The sequence below is a fragment of the Thalassophryne amazonica genome, chromosome 12 (genome assembly GCF_902500255.1).
Source record: "Thalassophryne amazonica chromosome 12, fThaAma1.1, whole genome shotgun sequence".
Taxonomy (NCBI): Eukaryota; Metazoa; Chordata; class Actinopteri; order Batrachoidiformes; family Batrachoididae; genus Thalassophryne; species Thalassophryne amazonica.
The window spans coordinates 29278328-29284327 of NC_047114.1; the positions used below are offsets into that span (position 1 = coordinate 29278328).

Consider the following 6000-nt stretch of genomic DNA (forward strand, 5'->3'; position numbering starts at 1 on the left):
CTAGAGCTAGCACACAGGCAGCAGTGGTATGGAAAAACTCTCTCTGATAATTTGAGTAAGAAATAGTACCATACTATGCAAGTATGCTAGCCATATGAAAGGGAAAATAATTGCATCTTAAGTCTGGACTTGAAAGTTTCTACAGAATCTGACTGTTTTATTGATGCAGGGAGATCATTCCACAAAGCAGGTGCAGGATAAGAGAAAGCTCTGTGACCTGCAGACTTTTTATTCACCCTAGGGACACAAAGTAGTACTGTACCCGGGCCGGTACGGAGGGTTTAATTAGGTCAGTTAGGTGCTAGACCATGAATAATTTTATAGGTTAATAGCAGAACCTTAAAATCTGATCTCACAGGGACAGGAAGCCAGTACAGAGACGCTAAAATGGGTGCAACGTGGTCAAACTTTCTGTTTCCTGTCAAAAGTCTGGCAGCACCATTTTGAACCAAATGGAGACCCCTAATGCTGGACTGCGGTAAACCACAAAATACAGCCTCAATACCATTGAAGTTGGGACATTGTATAAAATGTAAATAAAAACAGAATACATCCATCCATTTTCTTCCGCTTTATCCGGAGTCGGGTCGCGGGAGCAGCAGCTCAAGCAAAGCCGCCCAGACCTCACAATCCACACACACCTCCCCCAGCTCCTCCGGGGGAACCCTGAGGCATTCCCAAGCCAGCTGAGAGACGTAGTCCCTCCAGCGTGTGCTGGGTCTTCCCCGGGGCCTCCTCCCGATGGGAAGTGCCCGGAACACCTCTCCAGTGAGGCGTCCAGGGGGCATCCGGAAAAGATGCCCGAGCCACCTCAGCTGACTCCTTTCGATGTGGAGGAGCAGCAGCTCGACTCCGAGCTGCTCCCGAATGACCGAGCTCCTCACCCTATCTCTAAGTGAGCACCCAGCCACCCTGCGGAGGAAACTCATCTCGGCCGCTTGTACTCGCAATCTCGTTCTTTCGGTCATGAGCCAAATCTCATGATCATAGGTGAGGGTCAGAACGTAGATCGATCGGTAAATCGAGAGTTTTGCCCCCTACTCAGCTCTCTCTTCACCACGACGGTCCGATACAGCGACCGCATCACTGCAGACGCTGCACCGATCCGTCTGTCGATCTCATGCTCCATCCGTCCCTCGCTCGTGAACAAGACCCCGAGATACTTAAACTCCTCCACTTGAGGCAAGGACACCCCACCGACCTGAAGAGGGCAAGGCACCTGTTTCCAGTCGAGAACCATGGCCTCGGAATTGGAGGTGCTGATTTTCATCGTGGATGCCTCACACTTGGCTGCAAACCGAAATGCTTATCAAGTGTTGTTAGAAGGAAAGGTGATGTAACACAGTGGTAAACATACCACTGTCTCAGCTTTTTTGAAACGTGTTGCAGGCATCCATTTCAAAATGAGCAAATATTTGCACAAAAACAATAAAGTTTATCAATTTTAACATTAAATATCTTGTCTTTGTGGTGTATTCAATTGAATATATGTTGAAGAGGATTTACAAATCATTGTATTCTGTTTTTATTTACATTTTACACAATGTCCCATCTTTATTGGAATTGGAGTTGTAGAACATTGCAGTAGTCCAACCTAGAAGAAACAAATGCATGAATCAGGGTCTCAGCATCAGTCATAGACAGGATGCATTCAAGGTGAAGGTGGGATTAGCTCTGAGTCCTTTCTTGTTTTCAATGGTGAAGGACAGGTTGATGGATGAGATCAGATAGGAGTCTCCACGGACTATGATGTTTGCAGATGACATTGTGATCTGCAGTGAGCGTAGAGAGTGGTCTGAGGCAAGTCTGAAGAGGTAGCAATATACCTTAGAGAGAAGGGGAATGAAAGTCACTAGGAACAGCATTGAGTACATGTGTGTGAATGAGAGGGAGCCCAGTGGAATAGTACAGTTACAAGGAGTAGAGGTGGTGAAGGTAGATGAGATTAAATACTTCCCCAGATTTGTGACCTGAGACAATCCTGTCTCGGAGGTCTACAGACAATTCCTTTTATTTCATGCTCGGTTTATGCTCCAACATGCACTGTCAACTGTGGGACCTTATACTATATGTAAACAGGTGTGAGCCTTTCCAGAACATGTCCAACCAACTGAATTTATCCGAGGTGGACTCCAATTAAGCTGTAGAAACATCTCAAGGATGATCAGTAGAAACAGGATGCACCTGAGCTCAATTTTTAGCTTTGTGGCAAAGACTGTGAATACTTATGTATATGTGAGTTTGATTTTTAATTTTAAAAAAATTGCAAAAATCTCCCCCAAAAAAAAAACCCCAAAACAAATACACATTGTCATTATGGGGTATTGTATGTAGAATTTTGAGGGAAAAAAAATGAATTTTTATAAGGCTATACCATAACAAAATGTGGGAACAGTGCACCGCTGTGAATAAATGTTAAATTTTAGAGCATATCATGATTTTTTTTTTTTTTATGTATATATAACTTAGTGCATGTTTCTCTAGCAGTTATTTAAAACAGTAAAGCGCACTGATATTTTGGCTTTGCTGGAGTTGTGTACTGCACTTTAATGATTGCCACTGCAGTCATCATCATCACTGCAACTCGACACAAGCATGGCGTTCCAGAAGAAATTCAACTAGGCATCTACATCTAATTAGGAGGCTGCCAACTGTTTCAGAGCTTCAGCAGCTTTCTGTCTTGTGCGTCTTTCATCTTCAGCTTTCCATCTCAAAGGTCTTGATGCCATCATAAACCGTTCTCCTCCAAACCAATCTATCTGCTGGGGCTGTAGCCCAGTCAACAATCTTGCAGTCTTTAAAGCTTCTTTTAAGGACATCCTTGTACCTCTTCTTAGGAGCGCCAACACAACATGATCCAGTAGAAAGTTAACTGAAGAGAAGCTATTTTGGAAGACGCTGCATGTTCATTCTCACCATCTCAGTCTGTTTTGGTGTAACATAGCCTCAATACTTGTCAGGCAAGCTCGGTCAAGAACTGAATACCATTTCACATTTATGATTGTCCAAAGATATCTTTGGTGGAATTTCTCGAGTTGTTTCACTTGATAACGATAGGTAGTCCACGTTTCAGAGCCATACAGAAGGGTTGGTAAAATGATGGTTTGATAGACTCGTATTTTGGTCTCCAACTCAAGATCGTGATTGTCAAAGACACACTTGCGTAGCTTGCCGAAACCTGCTGCGGCAGAGCTGATCCTGTTGTTTATCTCACAATCAAGGGAAACATCACTTGCCACGTAGCTACCGAGATACTTAAAGTGTGAAACTACCTTGAGAATGGTTCAGTCAACAATGATTTCAGGCTGAGTGACGGGCCACTGCAGTGTCCCAGTCATGATAAAGCTGCCGACCAAACAGGCAATCAAAATAATCACCTCTACAAGGCTGGTGGAGTTTGTTCAGCTGTGTGTCAGTGTGGTAAAGGAGCAGCTCAGGTTTCACGGCACAAACTACAGACTTCATGCAAACAGATGATGCAAGACAAAAGATAAAATTAAGCCAAACACATTCTATTTTACACTGGTTTCAGGTTGTCAGTGATTCATCAAGATGTTTACACTACAGCAGCTGGACGTCTGGTTTTCTACACCTTTGTTGTTACGAAACCAAGTAACTTCTTCAGTTTTTACTGTAAATTAGTAAATCGCTTGAGCACAAGGAAAATTCTATTATTCTTCAGGGTTTACACAGTAAGACGTGGGAAAGCAACTTGTAAAGGGAAATTAGCAGTGCAACAATTAAACGATTATGAAATTCATCACAAACTATTTTAGTTATAGATTAATCATTTTGCTCTTCTCTTTAAATTTTCTAATTCCCCACCACGACTGCCTTTCAAATGTTTGGTACTATACATCCTTTATATGTTACGATTTTTAAAAAAAAATATGTCAAATTACATACTTCTGATGACAAAATATTTGGATGCAAGGTTTCCAAATATTGCATCCAAATATTTTGTATTTTGCATCAAAATATTGGTAGAATTAATGATTTACTGGTAAATTAACCAAAGAATAATCAAATACTAAAAAAATACTCAACTTGTTCATTAATTTTCTAAACCTGCTTCTTCTGGTTTAGGCCCACGGGGGAGCTGGAGCCGATCCCAGCGGTCAAGTGCAAGTTCAAGTTTATTTGCCATTTGCAGCATTAAAACCATACTGGAAAAAGGGTGCAAGGAGCTCAAAGTGCACTAGCAAGACATACACAAAACAATAAAAAGGATGTAAAAATGCCATAAAAACAACAAAGCCACAAATAATTTAAGATACATCATTAGAGCAATTGATTACAAATCTGCCATTAGTTGCAGTGCTACTTTAAATAGAACATGTCTGCTGAGTGCCACGCCCACTCCTTTGTCTTATTTTCGACTTCTGCAACATATGAGTCATGACACAGAAGTCTGAAATGAGCTGCTGGAGCTCTAACACTTCCATATACATCACCAATAGAAATTCAAATGTACATGTATCTGTTACATGCAGTTTTTGAAAACCTTTAAAACTAACTGACCCAATTCTCAGGAAAATGCAATGAAAATGCTGAATCTAAGGAATAATTTTTTTAATAAATCACATTTGTGAGAAATCTAGCAAATTTCTTCAACACACATAGTAGTGTTGGACGCTCTGAGTTCCAGTGTAGTTGTGCACAGTTGACGTAACACATGCAGCTCTGAATTTTCTACACAAAACTCTGTTTCTTTCTTTCCTTCTTTCCCTTTTATCCTCATAGAGAATAGAGCAGAATTCATTTCCTGATTCTTTTTTCCCCACCTTGTTGACTTTGCACTTTTTTCTGGACTTTGCTCAGTGTTATATAATATTAAACTTTCTATTTTCTGTTGGAGCTCAATGTAATATTAAAAGTTAAAAAGCATCGCACACAATAGCCACAGTGGAGACACGGAGCTCGTAAAGGCGTAATAAAGCCTGCACATCTGCAAACAATCACTTCAAACGTCATCACTGATCCACAAATACACTGTCGGCACACAGCTTCAGCTTTGGTCTGCTAAAAGTCTGAAGGAAGAAGTGAACTCACAGTTTTCCAGATGAATGACGCAGAAGAAAGTGAAAGAAAGTGAAGCAGAGCCGATGATAGAGAGGTGTTGGAGTAAGGAGCAAAGAGCGTTTTGATGTTTTTATGAGGGCTCAGACAGAGGAGGAGGAGTGTGTGTCTGCGGAAGGAGAGCAGTGATTGGTGGACAACTCCAGCAGAGATGGAGCTACTTAAGACAAAAAAGGAACATGGTTTTAAAAAAATAAAGAAGAAAAGAAAAAAAAATGCCTACATCACAAAAAAAATAATTCATTCATTCCTCCTGTCTTTTTGTTCATGCCACTCAGACATACAACAAACCTGGTCTCACTATTTTCTCTTTACTGTTGCAAGTATCCTTCTGTCACAAATCACTTGTGCCACCTTTCTCCACCCACGCAGCCCCGCCCAGGGTTCAGTAGGATTACTTTGAATTGTAATCCAAAAGTATGTATGTACATACATGTAATCCACATGTCAGGATTTGGGTTTTGCCGGCTTTTATTTCTTGGCTTTGTGTTTTTCAGTTACATTTTGTTTATTCTGTTGCTGGGGTTTTTTCTGTTTGGGTCTGTCTTTCCTGTCTGTCTCTGCTGGCTCTTGATGTTGGGTGTTTCCCTCTGTCTGGCCACGCCCTCCTTCTGGTGTGTTCCACACACACCTGTTCTCGTTCTGCACCTCATCACCTGGGTGTATTTAAGCTTCGCTTTGTGCATTACTCTCTCGCCAGATTGTAGCACCTTGTGCCTCTTTCCAGCTCTGTTTCTTGTATTTCCTTGCCTTGCTTCGTTTTCCTCATCGTGTTTTTTTGACTACCTGCCTGTGTACCTCGACCACGCCTAAGCCTGATGTTTTTGTTACTGTTGCTCTTTTTGGACTCCCTATCTGTGTACCTGTGTCCTGCATTTGTGTCCAGCCCGTCTTGCCTGTCAAACCTGATACATGTATTCT

At 41.6% G+C, this 6000-nt stretch overlaps 1 protein-coding gene across 1 annotated transcript in view; it reads right to left on the reverse strand.

Annotated features, from left to right (window-relative positions):
• scinlb (scinderin like b) overlaps positions 1-5171 on the reverse strand; it is a 64738-nt gene extending 59567 nt beyond the window's left edge. The window contains exon 1 of the mRNA XM_034182490.1: positions 5053-5171. The gene's annotated coding sequence lies outside the window, so the exon portion shown is untranslated. The remainder of the gene's footprint in view (positions 1-5052) is intronic.
• Between the last annotated feature and the right edge of the window lie 829 nt (positions 5172-6000).